At 43.6% G+C, this 26065-nt stretch overlaps 1 protein-coding gene across 3 annotated transcripts in view; it reads left to right on the top strand.

Moving 5' to 3' along the window:
- Positions 1-26065, top strand: part of INF2 (inverted formin 2) — a 99310-nt gene that overhangs the window by 9226 nt on the left and 64019 nt on the right. Inside the window, exon 1 of one of the 3 annotated variants that reach the window (XM_077266537.1) lies at positions 14008-14071. The exons of the other annotated variants lie outside the window; for them this stretch is intronic. The gene's annotated coding sequence lies outside the window, so the exon portion shown is untranslated. Of the gene's footprint in view, positions 1-14007; positions 14072-26065 lie in introns of those variants that run through there. 3 annotated transcript variants of the gene reach the window in all.

Raw genomic sequence — 26065 nt, 5'->3', positions numbered from 1 at the left:
CTTCTTGAATGTGGTTTTGAGCACCTTGAGGGATGCAGTTTTTAGAATGGTGTCACACTTGGGTATTTTCTATCATATAGACCCCTCAAAGTGACTTCAAATATGTGGTCCCAAAAAAAAAAAAAAAAAAAAAAGTGGTGTAACAATGAGAAATTGCTTGTCGACTTTTAACCCTTATGACTCCCTAACAAGAAAAAAATAAAATTTTGGTTCCAAAATTGTGCTGATGTAAATTAGACATGTGGGAAATGTTACTTATTAAGTATTTTGTGTTACATATCTCTGTGATTTAAGGGCATGAAAATTCAAAGTTGGAAAATTGCAAAATTTTTGCAAAATTTCCGTTTTTTCACAAATAAACTCAAGTAATGTCAGGGAAATTTTACCACTAACATGAAGTACAATATGTCACGATAAAACAATGTCAGAATCACCGGGATTTGTTGAAGCGTTCCAGAGTTATAACCTCATAAAGGGACAGTGGTCAGAATTGTAAAAATTGGCCCGGTCATTAACGTGCAAACCACCCTTGGGGGTAAAGGAGTTAAGGAGTCTCATGTTTTGGAATGTAAGAATTCCACATTTGTGCATCATTTTACAAAATCCTTGAGATAAGTCACCAGGCAACCATGTCAGGCAGTACCCTCTCTCCAGCTTTCATGGTCTCAGGTTTGGCAGGAATAATGATCCGTGTTGCCAGCAACCGAAATGAGCCCCTTTTTTAATATTCTAAAACTTGCAGTCAGAAAAAAGGCTGAATAATTTACCCCATACCCACGGGTGGGGAATTTCAAGCCCACCCGGGCTATTTACGGCCCTCAATGACCTTTTATCAGGCCCCCGGGCAGATTCTCAGGGATCGCATTCTTGGGCAGGAAGGTGTATTTTGATTACATCCAGCTCATTAATTTCTTCTTCCTCTGTTAGCACACACACAGTGTTCACTACTGAACACTGAAGGACATGCAATGAAAGATTACGTCCTGACACCAGTGCCAGAGTCAGGATGTACTTTGTAGGCATGTTGTGTTCATACTTTGTATGAAATTTGACCAAACCAACAGATGTTGGTGGAACTGGTCAATCATCTAATGTTTATGGAGGCCTCAGTTACCACTCTTTCCTGACAGAAGATGTCTGGGAGAGGGATTGGGCAGCTGCCCATTTTTTTAACCATTTATAATGTCTTCCATTTTTAAATAAATGCTTAGAAAAAAAAAAAAATAAAAAAAAAATGGAAGAACGATTAAGGCGATGAAAAAATTATGACATCTGGACTCATTTTCAACAGTGATTTTCCATAATTGTGGCAAAAATTCTGGTAAATTACTTTGATTTCATACGTATCGCCGCAAAATAATGTTAGGCAATTGCTTTGTTTGAACATGGTCTCTTAGTGGTTTCCGGTCTTCTACCAGCCAAGTGCTGTTCATTTTTATGGAACCATTGACTTGAATGGGCGAGTTTAGGCCACATAACGCACCTAAATGGGACATGGCTCCACTGGTTCATGTGCAAAATTAGACAAGTGAATAACTTAGACTAAAATAGAAAATACAGACAGCACATGGATGACAAATATTGATGTGTGAATAAGGTTTAACTGTGGTTGTTGCTATTGACTGTGGCATCTAAGGAGGTTGATGTCATATTTCTGGCTTTGAAACCTTAAGCCTGTGCTTGGTGGTCAGCTTCTCTGTGTGCCGAGCCACAAGTAAATACAACTTTTCTCCGGGTGTTTAGTTTCGGTTATCCTTCAGTCATTTTTAGGGTGACCGGTATTTTCATTGAATCATTTGTCTGTCCTATCACATTTTGGATGCAGCTTTATATACTTTTACCGTGCTGGTGTTTAATGCTGGTGATCATGTAATTTTTATGTCCATTCATACTGCTGTAGTTTAAGCCAGTCGATGAAAGACCAGGTAGGATTGATCTCCTTGCTGTTTATATGTTCTTTACCCTGCACCTATCTTCTGTGGGGTTTTTTTCTTTTTCCTCAGGAATTAGGCGGCATAGTCTCTAACAGTACATACTTAATCCTTTATTTTGTGGTTTTTTTTTACTCAGTCTGGGATCTCTTTCTATTTAAACACACTTCCCTCCTGTAGGTAATTTGCACTCTTCTCTGCACTCCGATTCTTTAGGAGGCACGTGAAGCGCTCAACGGCCTTTCAGGCAGCATAGGTCCCAGTTGCCATCGTCTACTCTATTCTGTGGTTAGCACAACTCAGTTCATGCAGGGACCACTAGGGACTGTAGGGTCAGGATCTCTAGTCTGAACAGTAACTGTCAGGGTCAGTTTCTGTTTTTAGTGTGTTACCTATTCCCCCCCGGGTGAGTTTCTACACTACCGTAACAATTGAATTGATGAGCCTGGATCAGGTACGGACTGGGGCTGAAGTTCAGCCCTGGCATTTGAAATCACACAGGACCATGTTGTCCCCGTCCCCAAGCACTAGATGGGGTACGTTACAAATTTTTTTCCTGGATGGAGGAAAGGAAGATTTACTACAAGAGCAATATTTCTAATGATACCCGTGGCCTGCTGGGGTAAGTGATGGAGTTTGTGCTCTGACACAAATCTTAACAGTATGGGTGTCTGGAGAACACGGATTCTGTTAACAACGTAGCAGTCAAGGCAGCCCTCGACCAGACAGGCCCTTCTGGCATTTGCCAGAATTGCCAAATCGCCAGTCCGGCCCTGGCCTGGATATATTGCTCATTTCCATCATGGCAGCAGAGGGTACGCTGTAATAAATAGCTGTCAAAGACTGCAAACAGCATGGCCCATCTTTGCCTCAAATGTATTGCATGTGGCTTTAATTAACGGGCAACCGAGAAGTAGAAGTATAGCAAATTGCACCAAAGGGCTATGGAGAGCTGTCGTTTGTTACCCACTTACGTATTAGAATATACAAACATTTCCCAATGTACAGGTTTCTGAAGCCATTATGAAGGTATCTCTACAGCAAGGTGGGAGGAAAAGCCACATGAATCCTTGCTAGCCTTGTAAATAGATTATTTTTAAGGGTTTCCCCAGGATTACCAAAGAATTAAATACTGGAAATAAACTCTCTGAAAAGGAACTGAGCTGCAATTCCAAACACAGACTTCTGCCAAGTGAGGCGCTGTTCCTGAAAGACACCCATTTTTTATTTATTTATTTTTTTCTTAATATATATACCAATTCTTAAAAATCCTTTAAATAATACAGGACTAATTATCTTAAACTTTCATTCTGAAATTCTTTCTATATTTATTACTTTTAGTTACAGGGAAATTGCCTGGAAACCTTCAACTCCCTGCCAATGTGTTATGAGCCGTGAATGCATACGCCCTCATGACATTTGTGGTTTTACGGACGTGTTATCTGCTAGGACCATGTGTGAGTTTTCCTTGTATTTGATCCATGCAAAAGGAAACAGATTGCCTTCTTTAGATCCTTTTAATTGAAAGGAAACAATATGGCCGTGTCCCCTCATGGCCACATACAGCCAACGTGTAGCTGATAACGCAGCCTGCGGCCTACAGGCTTAGGCTGGGGTCACACTTGTGAGTGTAATGCGAGAAACTTGCGCATCAATACCCGGCACTGCGACGGAGCATTCAGCTACACAGAAATACATGCAGCCGCTCGCTCCGAGGGCCGGCGGCAGTGCCGGGTTTTGATGCGCCAGTTTCTCGCATCACACTCGCAAGTGTGACCCCGGGCCTTATATATAACATATTACACCTCATTTATTACAATGTTTTTTGTTGCCTATAGCAACCAATCACATTGCAGCTTTCATTTTCCGTCAGCACTTTAAAACATGAAAGCTGCTCTGTGATTGGTTGCTAGGGGCAACAAAGATTATTTTCTCTCAGACATTTTCCATAAATTTGCTTCTACGTTTTCATTCTGTGGTATAATTACATTATATGACTCTAGCAGGTGTAGACACATGGGATGCAGGGGTAGCTGTGGTATCCAGGCCTTGATATCTGAGGGGGCTTAAAAGGTCCATCTGCTACATAAAGAGACCCAAATATTTAAAATGGCTACTAATTTACAATAGGGCCCAGGAGCTTTACCTAACACCTCTTACATGACCTAACAGCACAGTGTCTAATGTGTATGGGGGTCTTAAAGGGACTACCCGGACATAAGGGCTGCTAACTTATTAAAAAGGGGTTCAGGTAATTCTTTAAGACCCCCATACACCTTAGACAAAAGTCATAATCAGCAGCATAGGTCAACCATGGCAAATGCCACTCATTGTGATAGGAGATGACACTTGGTGCTTTTAAAATTCTATGGAGGAAGGAGAAGCTGGAGGCAGATGCAGACATTCTGCTGCAAGTTCTCCATAGAACATAATGAGCACCAACTGTCATCTCCCATCTCAGCAATGGCAAGGTTCACTCAAGACAGATTTTATTCGTGAATTGACAGTTTGTGGAATTATCAGATTTATCTGATAAGATAGATTACAAAGTTTCTTATCCTCGTGTACTATTGATTTATGAAAATAAAAATTAAAACAACGGTTAAAAAGGGTTGGAAATTGGGGAAGGTGTCTCTTCCAATACCAATCATCTTCTCAGCAACATTATTACAGGGTGTGAAAGTCATTGCTCGTGACACCAAGGGACATACTGAAGTCCAGCCTGTGATTTAATATTACAGTCTATCGAATGATAGCAGGTCCAAAGCCCCTAAGAGCACTAATGCAAAAAAAAAAAATTTATATATATATTTTAATGAGAGAGAGAGAGAGAGAGAGAGAGAGAGAGAGAGAGAGAGAGAGAGAGAGAGAGAGAGAGAGAGAGAGAGAGAGAGAGAGAGAGAGAGAGAGAGAGAGAGAGAGAATATATATGTGTGTGTGTGTGTGTGTGTGTGTGTGTGTGTGTGTGTGTGTGTGTGTGTGTGTGTGTGTGTGTGTGTGTGTGTGTGTGTGTGTGTGTGTGTGTGTGTGTGTGTGTGTGTATACACACACACACACATATACACATAATCACAAACTCTTTCCGCAACATAGAATCTAAAACAAAAATAATGTATCGCTGCATTCTGTCCAATTGAATAAAATATCACAAAACATAATAATAATAAAAAAAAGTTGTAACTCTTGGAAAGACTGTGACTTGGTTGACAAAGGGTCTGCATAGCCCTGGAGCCAGCCCTGAGCCTGACCATCTAACCTGTATTAGGACCTTCTAATTCTCCCCAGACAGATGTGTGGGGAAGATAAGGGCCAGACACTTTGAATTTTTTAGCTCAATCCTTTTGAACTGCGGACAGATTAGTGAAGGCCAGATACATCTTGCAATGACTTGGTGTCATCTCAACATTAGTGCCAGGCCGAGCATTCATATGCATAAGGAAGGAAAGGAGGAGTTTAGAGATAATTGTTTGTAATGTCCTCAGAATTGCACAATAATTGTCAAGAATTTGTTGGAAGAGGATGCGTGGAGAACTCTGGAATCTGGAATTTTATTAGAAGCTTTAAAAGTTTACACTACAATAATTTCCAAAAGTCTTAAGGACCCCAAAGTAAAATTTCTGTTACAGGGGTCTGGCAGCAAGTAAAGGGTTTGATCTCTGCCAAGGTCTATTTTACCATTGTAATTACACCCTACAATTGGTAACCAAGATTTTTATGTATTGATAATATGAATGCAGCTACAGCTCTTTATAGCTAGAGGACAAGTCTGCAAAATAAGTTCTGATGGATAACTCAATGTATCTTAACCTAAATTTAAAAGGCGTTTCCCTAAAAGTCTATAAGATTGAAGCGATGGCCGAGGAACCACCACGGTGCAGGGAGACTACTGTACACAAGATGAGGTGCAAACAACAAAGGGTAAATTTATTGGAAGGCAAGGAATGAAGTGGATGAGGAAGGTGCAAACGAGTATGCAATGGCAAAAGATAAATTTACAAGAGTTGTATTCTTTAGCTGGGCCTTCAAATAGCACGGTGCTCCAACTATTACAGAATCAATATAAGTCACACAAGCAAAAGCAAACAAACAAAGAATGATGCTACTCTACGTATAGCTTCCCTGGCCTCTACTAGACTAAGCAGGCAACACGGCTGCCGTGTTCTGTCTATTGAAGCATACACGAGACCCCGATATGTGCACAAAACAGGAACAAACTCACGGTGGTGTTGGGGACTCAGATCCTGTCCCGGAGGGCCCCTCCAAGAGTCTAGTGCGGTGGTGCGCACGGCTCTCTGCCAGCTCCATGAAATGTGGTCTTCTCCTTGCTTCTGAATCCTGGAAACTGTAAGTCCCTTTGTCGGTATCTTTGTGGCTTCTCAAACTAGCACAGGACAGCCACCCTTGCTACGCCCGAAGAGTCTGTCCAATTTCATGAGTCCACTCTGTCCCAGGCTGTGGGTCCTCTTTTACAGCTACAAGCACAAAGTTCTCTGCAGCAACTCCAGCTCACACACACAGTCACACACTGTCCAGGCTCCACCCCTCTCCTCAGCACCGTGCAGGTCATTCACAGTCTATCGCAGGGGGGGGGGGGGAGAAGAACATTCCATCACACCAGACAAAGGGGTGCTGTCTCTGCGGCAATGCCAGTGTGGCGCCCCAGAGTCCTGGTTGTCACAGTAGCATTGCTTTCCTCATGGGGAGAGGGATGTTACGCTTGAAGGCAAGAAGGGATAACTGCAACCAGGAACCACAAACATGCAACACATTCACACTCCAGGCCACCAAGGGGAGCTTTTGATCCTATTTACTAGGTGACATAATATATTATATATACACACAGTGTATATCTGGTAGTCTGTAGGGAAAGTCAGTTCTTGCCAGGAAACAGACTGGATTAGTCTGAGGCAGAAGAGGGTTTACGGAGCTGTGTAGCCGCAGTGCAGCAGTTCCTGGAAAGAGACATTCAGAAAGCCGAATTGATTGCAATGAACGTGCAGGAGAGCAAAGCACAGGAGAGGATATCAGAGGGAGACCAGCCCCAAGCAGGCTTCCTCCTTCTGAGGTGCAGAGACCGGTAGCTGGAACACCGAGATTTGTAAGGACCTCTATGACTTACATCAGAGACCGGCAGGACAGCTGAACTCCAAGTTACCTGTCAGACCTAATACCCAGGAGGCACGGTGACACCCTTAGAGACTGGGGCGTGCTAGAGTCCCTATAAACCGCCTCAAGCCGCCAGTCATACGGGTTATGCCCTATACTATCTGGGTGGCAGAGAGAGAGAGAGAGATAACATCTGCGAGTACCTTATGTGAAGCCATAGGCAGTAAGGGACTACACCACCACGGTGATAGAGGAAGGCTTTGATTTCCACCTGGATAAGGGGACTCCTAATTTGCCTCCAAGCCGGCCGGACCCTGCCTGCCCCCTGATCCGGTGCCCTGGACTGTGGCAGCCTGAAGACTTCAGTAAACAAGGTTAAGAGACTGCAACCCCGTGTCCTCATTCTTTACTGCACCATTCACCATCTTCGATCTAGACACCGGGAGCCCTGGGGATATACTTCACCTGTGGGAAGGTATACCATCTAGCTGCCATAACATCACCCCAGAGGACCCCTTAAAGCAGCGTCGGTCCCCACTTACCGAATACCACAGGTGGCATCACGAACATAAACTTTATTTTCTTTAAAGACCTTTCCCTTTTACATGGATCAGCAAGTTATCTCCCATCTTATGGATAAGAGCTATATGGGTTTCCCCAAAGGCAAACATCAAGATCAGATGAGCACTGAACATAAGAGAACTAGTCATGTCCAAAGTTAGCCTAAGTTGAGCTCATTCAGACATCAGGTTATCACGTTCTATCAGTCTTTCTCATGGCTATAGCTCGTACCTATGGTGGTCTATAAGGCTGTTCACATAACTGTATATTTTGCGGACCAAGTGATCCGCTGAAAATCACAGCGATATGTACAATTTTCTTCATGGACCCATAGAATTGCATTGCCAAGGTTGATTCGGGAGTCAGGATTCGGCTCAAATTTGGTCATCACTAGGATGCCATTATGAATTCTTGATATTAGAAGGGTGAGAATCCTCCATCATTTCTCTTTTTGCATACGAGAAAAAAAAAACAAAAAACTGAATCTCTGACCTTGAAAACTGACTGACCAAACTGGTGGGAATCTGATAAACAGTGATAAAACTCGGACCGTTTTTGTGTACGAGATCAAATCACTGACGTCTGAATGAGGCCTTACACTGGGTAGGGTTCTCCCTTAAATATACAGTACATATTTGTTTAAATCAAAAGAAATGTCATTTTTTTCTCCAGAGATGAAATCTACAGAACTGTCTGTAGCAACATTTATCTCACTGCTGACAAGTTCTCCATGAGATTGTGCTGGCAGAAACAGAAGAAATCTAATAAAAGTAGAGCAGCAGATGCAAGCTGTAATTTAATGTACTCTTCAAGATTCAGCCTGTTTTATGGGCATGTGTGATGCACTACAAGCTGGTAAATGATTTCCATATAAAAAAAAAAAAAAAAAAGAAAGAATTTGCCTACAACATTAGAGCAGTGTGCAGAGAACCTATTCTGTAACCCAAGGTCACATTCACACATCCACGAGTCTCCCAACCCAAATTCATCATAGGCATATATAGTGGTTATAAAAGTCTGCACACCCCTGTTAAAATGAAGGGCTTATGCCATGTTAAAAAAAAAAAAAAAAAACACCCACAACAACACTACGCACCAAGAAGAAGAATTTCTGAACTTTTTCCACTATTAGGCTGCCGTCACACTAGCAGTATTTGGTCAGTATTTTACCTCAGTATTTGTAAGCCAAAACCAGGAGTGGGTGATAAATCCAGAAGTGGTGCATATGTTTCTGTTATACTTTTCCTCTATTTGCTCTACTCCTGATTTTGGCTTACAAATACTGATGTAAAATACTGACCAAATACTGCTAGTGTGACGGCAGCCTTAATGTCACCTAAAATCTGTACATCTCATTTGAAAATTAAACTGAAATCTGTTTGGGTAGAAAAAAAAATATATAATAATGTGGTTGCATTAATATACACATACCTTTAAACTAATACTTTTAAAGTCATCTTTAAATTTATGACAGTGTTCAGTTTGGGAATCTATCAGCATGGCGCATCTAGAATTAGCAACCTTTGCCCTCTCTTCCTTACAGAAGCACTCAAACTATCAGAGGGAATCTCATGTGTATAGCACCCTCTTCAGTTAAACCCTCAGATTTTCAGTTTGATTCAGGTCTGGGCCATTCCAAAACTTTGATCTTCGAGCTTAAGCCATTCTTTTGTTAGTTTAGTGGTCGCTTAGTTTAGTGGTCGCTTAGGATTGTTATCTTGATAAAAGGTAAAATTCATCTTCACCTTCAGCTTTTTAGCAGAGGCCTGAGGGTTTTATTGCTAAATTGACTGACATTTGGAACTGTTCATAATTCCTTCCAACTTGCCTAAAGCCCCAGCTGCTGAAAAACAGCCCTAAAGCATAATGCTGCCTCCAACTTGCTTTGCTGTTGGTGTGGTGTTCTTATGATGATCAGCAGTGTTTGTTTTGCATCAAAAATACTGTATATCTTTTGGAGTTATGGCCAATAGGATCAATTATGGTCTCATCAGACTTAACATGTTTTCCCCACATACTTCTGGCAGACTTGATGAAGGTTTTGGCTAAACATAGCAGGGCTTGGATGTTTTCCTTTGTGAGAAAACGCTTCCATCTTTCCACCCTACCCAACAGACCAGACATATGAATAATACGGGACATTGCTGTCACATGCAGTACAGAACCGGTAGCTTCCAGAAATTCCTGCAGCTCTTTTAATGTTGCCGTTGGCCTCTTAGCAGCCTCCCAGAGCAATTTCTAAATGTTGTTTCATAAATTTTTAAAAGGGATGTCCAAGTCTAGGTAATATCAGTGTTCTCACAAATTTAAGCCACTTTTTGATGACCGTCTTCACAGTATTCCATGTTATGTCCAGTGCCTTGGAAATATGTTTGCACCCTTCTCCTTACTGATCATTTTCAGCAATGAGATCTCTGTGCTGTGCTGTCAGCAGTTTACATACCATGGCTTTTCCTCTAAAATGCAACTCTGAATAGGTCAGGAAAACAATACTAGGAACACTAAACTTTTTAGGCTGCCGTCACACTAGCAGTATTTGATCAGTATTTTACATCAGTATGTGTAAGCCAAAACCAGGAGTGGAACAAATAGAGGAAAAGTATAATAGAAACATATGTACCACTTCTGTATTTATCACCCACTCCTGGTTTTGGCTTACAAATACTGACGTAAAATACTGACCAAATACTGCTAGTGTGACTGCAACCTTAGGGGGTAATCCGAATCACTGAAAATGACTGCAGCCGTGTACTGACCACTATTCACCATGAGTGTAAATGTGACTGGCTACTTCCAAATACAACCTCATCCCCAATTATAAGACCATGTTCTCACTTATACAACCACATTATGATAATTTTGAATGAGAAAATAAAACTATTTAAGTTTTTTCTCAAAGGATTTATACAGATGATGGGTGACATTAAAAGGCTGAAAAAATTCGGAAATGGTTTTTCTTGGTATGATTTTTTTTTACTTGAAAATAAAATGGCATTTTAAAACAGGGGTAGGTAGACTTTTATATCCAACTAGCTGAAGAGCCCTGCGTTGCCTGGGCATAGTAAATATCTGTGGTTAGTTATAGCACCTCACTTCTCTCATTTTCCCCATCACATCTTTCATTTTCTCCCTCACTCCTCTCATTCCCCCCTAACACTTGTCATTTCGACCTCACATCTGTCATTTTCCGATCACTCCACTATTTTCCCTCACTCCTCTCATTTGGCACTCACACCTTTTCATTTTCACCTCACACCTCTCATTTTCACCTCAGTATATACATGTTTGTCATCTCCCTTATATATAGTATACACCTGTATGTCATCTCCTGTATATAGTATATACCTGTATGTCATCTCCCCTGTATATAGTATATACCTGCTGTATGTCATCTCCTCCTATATATAGTATATACCTGTGTGTCATCTCACCTATATATAGTATATATCTGTGTGTCATCTCCTCCTGTTTATAGTATATACCTGTATGTCATCTCCTCCTATACATAGCATATACCTGTATGTCATCTCCTCCTGTATATACCTGTAGGTAATCTGCTCCTGTATATAGTATATACCTGTGTGTCATCTCCTCCTGTATATAGTATATACCTGTATGTCATCTCCTCCTGTATGTAGTATGTACCTGTATGTCATCTCCTCCTCTATATAGTATATACCTGTGTGTCATCTCTCCTGTATATAGTATATACCTGTGTGTCATCTCCTCCTGTATATAGTATATATCTGTATGTCATCTCCTCCTGTATTAGACCTCGTTCACACGTTATTTGGTCAGTATTTTTACCTCAGTATTTGTAAGCTAAATTGGCAGCCTGATAAATCCCCAGCCAACAGTAAGCCCACCCCCTGGCAGTATATATTAGCTCACACATACACATAATAGACTGGTCATGTGACTGACAGCTGCCGGATTCCTATATGGTACATTTGTTGCTCTTGTAGTTTGTCTGCTTATTAATCAGATTTTTATTTTTGAAGGATAATACCAGACTTGTGTGTGTTTTAGGGCGAGTTTCGTGTGTCAAGTTGTGTGTGTTGAGTTGCGTGTGGCGACATGCATGTAGCGACTTTTGTGAGATGAGTTTTGTGTGGCGACATGCGTGTAGCAACTTTTTGTGTGTCGAGTTGCATGTGACAGGTTAGTGTAGCAAGTTGTGTGCAGCAAGTTTTGCGCATGGCGAGTTTTGCGCGTGGCGAGTTTTATGTGGTGCCTTTTGAGTATGTGCAAGTTTTGTGTGAGGCAACTTTTGCATGTGTTGCAACTTTTGTGGATGTGGCAATTTTTCCGCGTGTGCAAGTTTTGCGTGTGGCGAGTTTTCCATGAGGTGAGTTTTGCACGTGTGGCGAGTTTTGCATGTGGAGAGTTTTGCGCGTGGCGAGTTTTGAGCGGCGACTTTTGTGTTACAACTTTTATGTGGCGAGGTTGGTGTATGTGTGGTGAAATGTGCGCTGAGGGTGGTATATGTGTTCGAGCACGTGGTAGTATGTGGCGCATTTTGTGTGTGTGTTCATATCCCCGTGGTGGTGTGGTGATTATCCCATGTCGGGGCCCCACCTTAGCAACTGTACAGTATATACTCTTTGGCGCCATCGCTCTCATTCTTTAAGTCCCCCTTGTTCACATCTGGCAGCTGTTAATTTGCCTCCAACTCTTTTCCTTTCATTTTTTCCCCATTATGTAGATAGGGGCAAAATTGTTTGGTGAATTGGAAAGCGCGGGGTTAAAATTTCACCTCACAACATAGCTTTGACGCTCTCGGGGTCCAGACGTGTGACTGTGCAAAATTTTGTGCCTGTAGCTGCGACGGTTCAGATGCCAATCCCGGACATACACACATTCAGCTTTATATATTAGATGTATGAGACTACCAAGTTTGGATCTGGAGTTTATGCATCGCAGTCTGAAATTGGACCACGGCACACATGGAATCTGGACTAAGGGCTCTTTTCCACTTGAGAGGAAAAAAACGGCCCGATTTACAGACCAAAAAAACGGAGGAAAATCATGCGAGTGTCATGTGATTTTTTATCTTAACATCTGTATGACATCCGTATTGCTGTCCGATTTTTACGTACCGGTGTCCTTTGAAAAGCCGGCAAATCAGTGCTGTGTACAGTAAAATCACACTGACAGATTAGAATAGATATATACACATAGAATAGGTGTATGTATGTATGTATGTATGTATGTATGTATGTATGTATGTATGTATGTATGTATGTATGTATGTATGTATGTATGTATGTATGTATGTATGTATGTATGTATGTATATATATATATATATATATATATATATATATATATATATATATATATATATATATATATATATATATATATATATTACACACACACACACATACATACATACATACATACATACATACATACACCTATTCTATGTGTATATATCTATTCTAACCTGTCAGTGTGATTTTACTGTACACTGCACTGAATTGCCGGCTTTTCAAAGGACACCTGTGTGTAAAAATCCGACAGCACTCGCATGGTGCAAGTGCTGTGTGATTTTTTTTTTCTCGTACCCATTGACTTACATTGGCAAGTCTTGACCGAGAATCGCAGCAATACGCAGCATGCTGCAATTTTTTTTCTCAGTCCGATTTCAGCTGAGAAAAAACGCAGATGAGATGTCACCCATTGAATAACATTGGTCCGAGTGCAATCTGAATACGCACTGACCCTAGGTCTCAACATCCAAACTTACAGTATCATGAAGCTACGGAGTTCAGGTACAGAGACCCATGGCCTGGTTACAGACAGTGCTGTCCATGCACTTATGTAAGAGGTGTAAAACCAGCTTGGGAAAAGCTGAATGCAACCAATATGGTGGTCCATGGGGACTATCGCCCATAGTCAATCAGTCTAGTTATATAGCAATGCAGGATCTAGGAATATATCATAACAAGCCAGATTTCTCACTCTCGAGTCTGGGGAGTTGAGCCACTACTCCATAGGTAATGAAAGTTTGCCAATATTCGTTTCCAACCAACTGATCCATAAACTAAGAAATATCTGAATATCTGTAGAAGTTTGCCAACAATATGACAGCAAATCAATAATGCATTCCTAATTTGGGTATAAAACTATGAATCTTGTCAACTTACAATACGTTTGCCCAGTGCCGTAACGTGAAGCTTCAGAGGCCCCAATGCAAAATCTGCCATGTGTCATTTACAATACTGGTTTCTTATGGGCATCAGGGCCCCCTCAGATACTGCCGCAGTCCATGTGCATTAGCCATCTCTTCACCCCCTACATTCAGCAGCAATGGGCTTCCAGAGCTGTAATCATACTGACTCAGTGCACCTCCCTTGTCATAAAGGGCTCTTTAAATGGTGTTTGCCATGAGTCAGTGGCAGTGAACTTGCAGGATGCCTGAGTGCAGATTGTGGGATTTCCAAGCTGCGTCTTCGCCCTTATAATAAGGTGAGTTTACAATGATGGATACAGCAAACGTCTCACCTGAACCTATGGGTAGATGATCTTTCTAGGAGAATCATACGTGAGCCATAGGAAATCCATGCATTTTTGAAGATCTGGTGTTAAGGAGAAGGGCTGTCCTAGACATTCGTTTTTCTCATACTAGTGCTGTCCAAAATGCGTAGTCTATGGGGTTCATATGTCCGATTCGTATTTCCATGGATCGAGTGGTTGGCACTAAAGAAAGGAGACTTCTCTGATGGTGATCCAAGTGTCGGATCAAACTCGCCAGCGCAGAGCGTTTTTTATGTAAAAGAAAAATCAATGACTTCCGAACGAGCTCAGATGTTTCGTAAAGATCTTCCAAGATAAGGACATTGTGCTCATCCATAATCCATGGTAGATTATTATCTATGAGCTGCAGAGCTCAGGACTAACGTCAGTGATTCTACCTGCAGCTTCATTAAATGTCTCCAGCTGATTCCTCCCATCCAGAAGATCAGTTTCTTCATCACACACTAATCACTTGTGGGCCCAGGCTCCAGGGCTGTGATTTTAGGCTGCCGTCACACAAGCAGTATTTGGTCAGTATGTTACATCAGTATGTGTAAGCCAAAACCAGGAGTGGAACAAATAGAGGAAAAGTATAATAGAAACATAAGCACCACTTCTGCATTTATCACCCACTCCTGGTTTTGGCTTACAGATACTGAGGTAAAATACTGACCAAATACTGCTAGTGTGACGGCAGCCTAAGGGTATGTGCACATGTAAGAATTTCTTGCAGAAAATTCCTGAAGAAAACCAGACATTTTCTGCATTTTTTTTGCGCGTTTTTTTCCAGAGCTTTCCCAATGCATTATTTAGTGGGAAAAACGTGAAAAAATTGCAAAATTAATGAACATGCTGCGTTTTTGACCGCAATGCGTTTTTTTCGCGGGAAAAAACTCATCATGTGCACAAAAATTGCAGAATGCATTCTAAATGATAGGATGCATATGTATGCGTTTTTTATGCCTTTTTATCACGTTTTTATAGCGAAAAAACCTTCGGCTGTGTTCTCACATTGCGTTTTTTAGCGTTTCCCCCGTGTTTTTCTGCTGCAGAAACACTTAAAAAATGCTCACAAAATGCATCCTATTAATTTTAATTGCATTCTGCAATTGCTGTGTACGTATTTTTCCACAGCGGAATCGCATAACGGAAAGATACGCAGCATGTTCATTAATTTTGCGGAATCGTGGCGATTCCATAGGAAAACGCTTGGAAAAAACGCATGTAAAACGCTCCACAAAAGCGTGAAAATGCTACAAAAACGCATTAAAATCCGCAAGGGTTTTCCTTGGTAAGGGAGTGCGGATTTGAAGCAGAAAAATCTGCTTCTATTCTGCAACATGGGCACATAGCCTAAGGCTATGTTCACACAGAGCTTATTGAAGTTTTGAAACACTGAGGTTTTCAAGCAGGAACTGGTACAGGAATGACTCCTTTTTATAATAGACATTGTGTGCACGTATCAGTTCTAGTTTTGAGCAGAGAAGTTCCATTAACCACGACAAGTTCAAAAATCACAAATTTTCATTTGAGTGTTGGAGAATTTCTGCTCTGAAACCCAGTGAAAAAAACTCAGAGTGAATTGCCTGAAAAAAGTGCGTATTTTATGCAGCGTTTTTCCTGCGAACACTCTGGTTTTTGGTGCAGAAAAAGCATTGCATGTGAACGCACCCTACTCTTTGCCCGGCAATCCATTCTCTCTGATAAACTTTCAACCCTTTAGTAGACTGAAGGCTGCCAAAAAAAGTGGCAAGCATGCACACAATTCAGTACACATGGGGTAACATTGGAGGCCCAGCAAATGGGGCAACAAGAAATTTAAAGGTAACACCCATGATTACAATAATGGTGGATAAGACCCTCCCCATTGGGATATGGATGCTATAAATGGACTCCCACCCTGTCACCATTGGTGTGAATATATATGACAATATGTGCAAACTGTAAAGCGCTGCGGAATATGTTAGCGCTATATAAAAATAAAGATTATTATATATATTGAATAGCAACTAATCCACGTGTAACACAGAGGTCTTATATTTCCCAACATGTCTCGATAGAAAGAAAATGATGGCATGTTCCATGGAAGCATTATTTCTAAGGCCCCCTTCACATTTTTTTCATGGATACCGCAGGTACCCATTGTAATCTATGGAGCTGTTCACATGTTCGTGTTTTTACATGGACCATAAGGGTATGTCTCCACGATACGGATGGGCGGCGGTATCGCCGCAGCGGCGAAGCCGCTCGGCGCTAAGCCCCGCCCCCTTAATGGGACGCGATCATGCCGGCTGTGTTAACTCTTCACATCCGGGATGATCGCGCTCTCCCATAGGGCCCTGTGATATGCCTTGCGGGGACGCTGCGTCCCCGCAAGGTGTACGGACATGCTGCGATCTGAAAAGACGCGCAGCATGTCCGGAGTCGCAGGGCCGCCGCGTGCGGGTTTCCACGCATGGTGGAGACGGGATTTCATAAAATCCCCTCCACTATGCTGGAACATCTGGACGCTGCTTGTTTGACGCTGCAGCGCTGCGCAGCGTCAAACAAGCAGCGTTTCCTTACCGTGGAAACATACCCTTAGTCCATGTAAAACCCAAACAGACATGTCCAATTTTTACCAGCAGCACGGATGACAAGGACCAATACAAGTCTAAGGGTATGTGTCCACGGTCAGGTTTGCTTCAGGCTTTGGTCAGGATTTTATGCAGGTAAAATCCTGACCAAAAATGCACCTGAGGTCACTGGCAGGTCACCTGCGGTGTTCCTGCGTGTTTTGCTCATTGTAGCAACATGCTGCGTTCTGAAAAAACGCAACGCATGTGCATTTTTGCAGGAAAAACGCATGCGTTTTTTAATGCACAGTGGAGACGGGATTTCATTAAATCCCCTCCACTATGCTGTAACATCTGGACGCTGTGTTTTTGACGCTGCGGCTCAACGCTGCGTCAAAAACGCAGCGTTTCCTGAATGTGGACACATACCCTAAGGATCCGTGTAAAAGATGTACAGCACAGGGAGAGCATCAGTGCACAGTCCGTGTGCCCTCCGTGTGCTGTAAATGTTGACATTACAAAGGATCGGAGAAGTTTTGCAATTGATTTTCTTAAGCCATGCAGGAAAAAAATGGATGGCACACGGATTCCAAACACTGATGGCACCAGTATTTTTCAGACGGGTGATAGGGACCTAAGAAAGACCAAAGAGAAGAGCATGGAGTCCCTGCAGCTCTATATCATGGAGTTGCACCCTTTTTTGCATTTCAATAAATGACAGCTCGGAGAACATGCACAAAATGTACCGTAGCTCCACTCTTCCTGTGCGCCAGTTTCTTATACAGCTCTGATGAAGAAATAAATCTTTTCCTTCTATTGTTGGTCAGCGCTGACTTCTGGCTGAGCTGGAAAGCGTCCAGTCACCAGGTAATAAGAGCACATTTGCACAGGATACTTTATTTTTGTAAGGGCCCAGTCAGACAGCCGCATAACATGGACAACGATTGCATCGCAATGTTCGGACTAGCCGGCGGTTCTCCCAACCCAAGCGTGACTGTATGAATTACTATGCAGCTGTCACGCTCGGGTCAGGAGAGTTGCTGGCCAGTCCGAGCATTGCGATGTGATGGACATACGTGTTATGCGGCTGCAGGGGCGGACACTGACCACTTGGGGCCCCTGTGCAAGAAATGTGTCTGGGCCCCCCTCCTTTTATCCTTTTATGGCGACAAAGCTATATGTATATATAATATAGCCACACAAACATACATGTGTATATATATTAAATAGTCTCCTTTATTATGTATATTAATGGAGGAGCTGATGGACTGGTCGTTTGGTCACCGGCTCCTCTATCAGCAGTCTTTTTATATTTAAAAAGAGAGTGGATTATGTAATAAAAGAGGGCGCTGTGAATAACAAAAATAACAAGAATACACTATGTACATAACAGCAGAGGAAACTATATAACCCCTTCCCGACCCATGACGCCTATGTGGCGTCATGGAATGATCGCGTCCCTGCAGATCGGGTGAAGGGGTTAACTCCTATTTTACCCGATCTGCAGGGAGAGGGGGAGTGGTACTTCAGCCCAGGGGGGGTGGCTTCACCCCCCCGTGGCTACGATCGCTCTGATTGGCTGTTGAAAGTGAAACTGCCAATCAGAGCGATTTGTAATATTTCACCTAAAAAAACTGGTGAAATATTACAATCCAGCCATGGCCGATGCTGCAATACCATCGGCCATGGCTGGAAAACCTGAAGTGACCCCCCCCACCCCACCGATCGCCCCCCCCAGTGCTCCGTTATGGGGTCCGGTCCCCTCCGTCCTGTGCTCCGCTCCCCCGTCCTCCTGCCCGCTCCCCCCCTGCTCCTATGTCACCCCCCGGTGCTCCGACACCCCCCCGTGCCCCGATCTCCCCCCCCTTATACTTACCGAGGCTCCCGGTGTCGGTCCGTCTCCTCGCTGGGCGCCGCCATCTTCCAAAATGCCGGCCGGCAGATTCATTACAAGTACATTTTGATCGCTGTGGTAGGTTCTACCACAGCGATCAAAATAAAAAAATAATAAATAAACCCCCCCCTTTATCACCCCCATAGGTAGGGACAATAATAAAATAAAGAAAATATTTTTTTTTCTTTTTCCACTAGGGTTAGGGTTAGAACTAGGGTTAGAACTAGGGGTAGGGTTAGGGGTAGGGTTAGGGTTACGGGTAGGGTTAGGGGTAGGGTTATGGCATGTGCACACAGAGCGGATCGGCCGCGGATCCGCAGCGGATCGGCCGCGGATCTGCAGCGGATCGGCAGCGGATCCGCAGCGGATCCACAGCGGATCGGCCGCGGATCCGCAGCGGATCGGCAGCGGATCGGCCGCGGATCCGCAGCGGATCGGCCGCGGATCCGCAGCGGATTGGCAGCGGATTGGCCGCGGATCCGCAGCGGATTGGCAGCGGATTGGCCGCGGATCCGCAGCGGATTGGCCGCTGCGAATTTGAAGCAGTTTTCCATCAGGTTTACAGTACCATGTACACCTAAGGAAAACCAAATCCGCTGTGCCCATGGTGCGGAAAATTCCGTGCAGAAACGCTGCATTGTATTTTCCGCAGCATGTCAATTCTTTGTGCGGATTCCGCAGCGTTTTACACCTGTTCCTCAATAGGAATCCGCAGGTGAAATCCGCACAAAAAAACACTGGAAATCTGCTGTAAATCCGCAGGCAAAATGCAGTGCCTTTTACCTGCAGATTTTTCAAAAATCGTGCGGAAAAATCTCACACGAATCCGCAACGTGGGCACATAGCCTTAGGGTTAGGGTTGGAATTAGAGTTAGGGTTGGAATTAGGGCTAGGGTTTGAAATAGGGTTAAGATTAGGCTTGTGGTTAGGGTTACGGATAGGGTTAGGGGTGTGTTGGGGTTACAGTTGTGGTTAGGGTTGGGATTAGGGTTACGGTTGGGATTAGGGTTAGGATTAGGGTTGGAATTAGGGTTACGGTTGTGTTGCGGTTAGGGTTGTGGTTAGGGGTGTGTTGGGGTTAGGGTTGTGATTAGGGTTATGGCTACAGTTGGGATTAGGATTAGGGGTGTGTTGGGGTTAGTGTTGAAGTTAGAATTGAGGGGTTTCCACTGTTTAGGCACATCAGGGGTCTCCAAACGCAACATGGCGCCACCATTGATTCCAGCCAATCTTGCGTTCAAAAAGTCAAATGGTGCTCCCGCCCTTCCAAGCCCCGACGTGCGCCCAAACAGTGGTTTACCCCCACATTTGGGGTACCAGCGTACTCAGGACAAACTGGGCAACAACTGTTGGGGTCCAATTTCTCCTGTTACCCTTGCAAAAATAAAAAATTACTTGCTAAAACATAATTTTTGAGGAAAGAACAATTATTTTTTATTTTCACGGCTCTGCGTTATAAACTTCTGTGAAGCACTTGGGGGTTGAAAGTGCTCACCACACATCTAGATAAGTTCCTTCGGGGGTCTAGTTTCCAAAATGGGGTCACTTGTGGGGGGTTTCTACTGTTTAGGCACATCAGGGGCTCTGCAAATGCAATGTGACGCCCGCAGACCATTCCATCAAAGTCTGCATTTCAAATGTCACTACTTCCCTTCCGAGCCCTGACGTGTGCCCAAACAGTGGTTTACCCCCACATATGGGGTATCAGCGTACTCAGGAGAAACTGGACAACAACGTTTGGGGTCCAAATTCTCCTGTTACCCTTGTGAAAATAAAAAATTGCTTGCTAAAACATCTTTTTTGAGGAAAGAAAGATGATTTTTTATTTTCACGGCTCTGCGTTGTAAACTTCTGTGAAGCACTTGGGGGTTGAACGTGCTCACCACACATCTAGATAAGTTCCTTGGGGGGTCTAGTTTCCAAAATGGGGTCACTTGTGGGGGGTTTCTACTGTTTAGGCATATCAGGGGCTCTGCAAACGTAACATGATGCCCGCAGACCATTCCATAAAAGTCTGCATTCCAAAACATCACTACTTCCCTACCGAGCCCCGACATGTCCCCAAACAGTGGTTTACCCCCACATATGGGGTATCAGCGTACTCAGGAGAAACTGGACAACAACGTTTGGGGTCCAATTTCTCCTGTTACTCTTGCAAAAATAAAAAATTCTGGGCTAAAAAAATATTTTTGAGGAAAGGAAACACATTTATTATTTTCACGGCTCTGCGTTATAAACTTCTGTGAAGCACTTGGGGGTTCAAAGTGCTCACCACACATCTAGATAAGTTCCCTTGGGGGTCTAGTTTCCAAAATGGAGTCACTTGTGGGGAGTTCCTACTGTTTAGGCACATCAGGGACTCTGCAAACGCAACCTGATGCCCGCAGAGCATTCCATCAAAGTCTGCATTTCAAAACGTCACTACTTCCCTTCCGAACCCCGACGTGTGCCAAAACAATGGTTTACCCCCACATATGGGGTATCAGCGTACTCAGGAGAAACTGGACAACAACTTTTGGGGTCCAATTTCTCCTGTTACTCTTGCAAAAATAAAAAATTCTGGGCTAAAAAAATATTTTTGAGGAAAGGAAACACATTTATTATTTTCACGGCTCTGCGTTATAGACTTCTGTGAAGCACTTGGGGGTTCAAAGTGCTCACCACACATCTAGATAAGTTCCCTTGGGGGTCTAGTTTCCAAAATGGAGTCACTTGTGGGGAGTTCCTACTGTTTAGGCACATCAGGGACTCTGCAAACGCAACCTGATGCCCGCAGAGCATTCCATCAAAGTCTGCATTTCAAAACGTCACTACTTCCCTTCCGAACCCCGACGTGTGCCAAAACAATGGTTTACCCCCACATATGGGGTATCAGCGTACTCAGGAGAAACTGGACAACAACTTTTGGGGTCCAATTTCTCCTGTTACTCTTGCAAAAATAAAAAATTCTGGGCTAAAAAAATATTTTTGAGGAAAGGAAACACATTTATTATTTTCACGGCTCTGCGTTATAGACTTCTGTGAAGCACTTGGGGGTTCAAAGTGCTCACTACACATCTAGATAAGTTCCCTTGGGGGTCTAGTTTCCAAAATGGAGTCAATTGTGGGGAGTTCCTACTGTTTAGGCACATCAGGGGCTCTGCAAACGCAACCTGACGCCCGCAGAGCATTCCATCAAAGTCTGCATTTCAAAACGTCACTACTTCCCTTCCGAACCCCGACGTGTGCCAAAACAGTGGTTTACCCCCACATATGGGGTATCAGCGTACTCAGGAGAAACTGGACAACAACTTTTGGGGTCCAATTTCTCCTGTTACCCTTGGGAAAATAAAAAATTGTGGGCTAAAAAATCATTTTTGAGAAAAGAAAAATTATTTTTTATTTTCATGGCTCTGCGTTATAAACTTCTGTGAAGCACTTGGGGGTTCAAAGTGCTCACCACACATCTAGATTAGTTCCTTGGGAGGTCTAGTTTCCAAAATGGGGTCACTTGTGCGGGAGCTCCAATGTTTAGGCACACAGGGGCTCTCCAAACGCGACATGGTGTCCGCTAATGATTGGAGCTAATTTTCCATTCAAAAAGCCAAATGGCGTGCCTTCCCTTCCGAGCCCTGCCGTGCGCCCAAACAGTGGTTTACCCCCACATATGGGGTATCATCGTACTCAGGACAAACTGGAAAACAACATTTGGGGTCCAATTTCTCCTATTACCCTTGGGAAAATAAAAAATTCTGGGCTAAAAATCATTTTTGAGGAAAGAAAAATTATTTTTTATTTTCACGGCTCTGCGTTATAAACTTCTGTGAAGCACCTGGGGGTTATAAGTGCTCACTATGCATCTAGATAAGTTCCTTGGGGGGTCTAGTTTCCAAAATGGGGTCACTTGTAGGGGAGCTCCAATGTTTAGGCACACAGGGGCTCTCCAAACGCGACATGGTGTCCGCTAACGATTGGAGCTAATTTTCCATTCAAAAAGTCAAATGGCACGCCTCCCCTTCCGAGCCTTGCCGTGCACCCAAACAGTGGTTTACCCCCACATATGAGGTATCGGCATACTCAGGAGAAATTGCCCAACAAATTTTAGGATCCATTTTATCCTGTTGCCCATGTGAAAATGAAAGAATTGAGGCTAAAAGAAATTTTGTGTGAAAAAAAAGTACTTTTTCATTTTTGCGGATCAATTTGTGAAGCACCTGGGGGTTTAAAGTGCTCACTATGCCTCTAGATGAGTTCCTTGGGGGGTCTAGTTTCCAAAATGGGGTCACTTGTGGAGGAGCTGCAATGTTTAGGCACACAGGGGCTTTCCAAACGCGACATGGTGTCCGCTAACGATGGAGATAATTTTTCATTCAAAAAGTCAAATGGCGCTCCTTCCCTTCCGAGCCTTACCATGTGCCCAAACAGTGGTTTACCCCCACATGTGAGGTATTGGTGTACTCAGGAGAAATTGCCCAACAAAATTTAGGATCCATTTTATCCTGTTGCCCATGTGAAATTGAAAAAATTGAGGCTAAAATAATTTTTTTGTGAAAAAAAAGTACTTTTTCATTTTTACGGATCAATTTGTGAAGCACCTGGAGGTTTAAAGTGCTCACTATGCTTCTAGATAAGTTCCTTGGGGGGTGTAGTTTCCAAAATGTGGTCACTTGTGGGGGAGCTCCAATGTTTAGGCACACGGGGGCTCTCCAAACGCGACATGGTGTCCGCTAAAGATTGGAGCCAATTTTTCATTCAAAAAGTCAAATGGCGCTCCTTCCCTTCCGAGCCCTGCCGTGCGCCCAAACAGTGGTTTACCCCCACATATGAGGTATCAGCGTACTCAGGACAAATTGGACAACAACGTTCGTGGTCCAGTTTCTCCTTTTACCCTTGGGAAAATAAAAAATTGTTGCTAAAAGATCATTTTTGTGACTAAAAAGTTAAATGTTCATTTTTTACTTCCATGTTGCTTCTGCTGCTGTGAAACACCTGAAGGGTTAATAAACTTCTTGAATGGGGTTTTGAGCACCTTGAGGGGTGCAGTTTTTAGAATGGTGTCACTTTTGGGTATTTTCAGCCATATAGAACCCTCAAACTGACTTCAAATGTGAGGTGGTCCCTAAAAAAAATGGTTTTGTAAATTTTGTTGTAAAAATGAGAAATCACTGGTCAAATTTTAACCCTTATAACTTCCTAGCAAAAAAAAAATTTGTTTCCAAAATTGTGCTGATGTAAAGTAGACATGTGGGAAATGTTATTTATTAACTATTTTGTGTCACATAACTCTCTGGTTTAACAGAATAAAAATTCAAAATGTGAAAATTGCGAAATTTTCAACATTTTTGCCAAATTTCCATTTTTTTTCACAAATAAACTCAGAAATTATCGACCTAAATTTACCACTAACATGAAGCCCAATATGTCACGAAAAAACAATCTCAGAATCGCTAGGATCCGTTGAAGCGTTCCTGAGTTATTACCTCATAAAGGGACACTGGTCAGAATTGCAAAAAACGGCAAGGTCATGAAGGGGACAAGAATACACTATGTACATAACAGCAGAGGAAACTATATAATAAGGGAGGGTACCATATATAACTAGAGAGGATGGTATGTAATAAGGGACAATGTTATACATGACAAAAGAGGAAACTATGTAACTTAGGATGATGTTATACATAATAAGTGAGTACACTGTATACTAAGGGCTGTGTCATACATAATAAGTATGTTCACTCTATACTAAGGGACTGTGTTAGACATAATAAGCGATAATAATGTCTTTCTCCACCTCCCCCTGTTCCTAAGGGTACCGTCACACAGTGAAATTTCCATCGCTACGACGGTACGATTCGTGACGTTCTAGCGATATCATTACGATATCGCTGTGTCTGACACGCTACTGCGATCAGACATCACGCTGAGAATCGTACGTCGTAGCAGATCGTTTGGAACTTTCTTTCATCGCTTGATCACCCACTGACATCGCTGGATCGTTGTGTGTGACAGCGATCCAGCGATGTGTTCGCTTGTAACCAGGGTAAACATCGGGTAACTAAGCGCAGGGCCGCGCTTAGTAACCCGATGTTTACCCTGGTTACAAGCGTAAACGTAAAAAAACCAAACAGTACATACTTACATTCCGGTGTCTGTCCTCCGGCGTCTCAGCTTCTCTGCACTGTGTGAGCGCCTGCCGGCCGGAAAGCGAGCACGGCGGTGACGCGGTGACGTCACCGCTCTGCTTTCCGGCTATGGCGCTTACACAGTGGAGAGAAGCAGAACGCCGGGGACAGACACCGGAATGTAAGTATGTACTGTTTGTTTTTTTTACGTTAACGCTGGTAACCAGGGTAAACATCGGGTTACTAAGCACGGCCCTGCGCTTAGTAACCCGATGTTTACCCTGGTTACCCGGGGACTTCGGCATCGCTCCAGTGCCGTGATTGCAAAGTGTGACCGCAGTCTACGACGCTGGAGCGATATTCATACGACGCTGCGACGTCACGAATCGTGCCGTCGCAGCGATGGAAATTTCACTGCTGTGTGACGGTACCCTAAATCCATTATAAATCCCCCTTCCTCCCATCCCAATCCCCCACACCCCTCATTGTCCTCCTCCCCCACCCCATCATTGCCCTCTTCACCACCTCCATCATTGCCTTCTCCACCACCACTATCATTGCAATCTCCCCCACCACCCCATATCATTGCCCATTCCACCACCTCCATCAATCATTTCCTCCTCCCCCCACCACCCCCATTATTGCCCTTTCCACAGCCACTATCATTGTCCTTTCCATCACCACCATCATTGCATTCTCCCCCATGACCTCCATCATTGCTTTTTCCCTCACCACCCCATCATTGCACTTTCCACCACCTCCATCATTTCCCCCTGCCCCACCATCCCCATTATTGCCCTTTCCACCACCACCATCATTGCATTCTCTCCCACCACCCACATCATTGTTCTTTCCACTACCTTCATCATTGCATTTTCCCCCACCTCCATCATTGCTTTCTCCTCTACCACCCCATCATTGCCTTTTCCACCACCTCCATCACAGCCTTCTCCTCCCCCACCCTCATCATTGCCTGCTTCCCCACCACTCCCATCATTGTTTTTTCCACTACCACCATCATTGCCTTCTCCCCACCTCCATCATTGCCTTCTCCCCCACCACCCCATCATTGCCTATTCCACCACCTCCATCACCATCCCCATCCTTGCCCATTCCACCACCTCCATCATTTCCTACCCCTCCACCCCCCATTATTGCCCTTTCCACCACCTCAATCATTGCCTTCTCCCCACCACCATCATTGCCCATTCCACCACTTCCATTGCCCTCTCCATCATCCCATCTTTGCCTTCTCCCCATCAGCCCCATCATTGCCTACTCCTCCTCCTACAACACACACACAGACACACAGCACCATTCACCTCTCTGCACATTCCCCCACAGCGCTATGCATGCATGCACGCACACACAACACACGCGCACACACACAGCACCT

This window comes from Ranitomeya variabilis, chromosome 1 (genome assembly GCF_051348905.1).
Source record: "Ranitomeya variabilis isolate aRanVar5 chromosome 1, aRanVar5.hap1, whole genome shotgun sequence".
Taxonomy (NCBI): domain Eukaryota; kingdom Metazoa; phylum Chordata; class Amphibia; order Anura; family Dendrobatidae; genus Ranitomeya; species Ranitomeya variabilis.
Note: the sequence above shows the minus strand (reverse complement) of the source record. Positions and strands in the feature narration are given on the sequence as shown.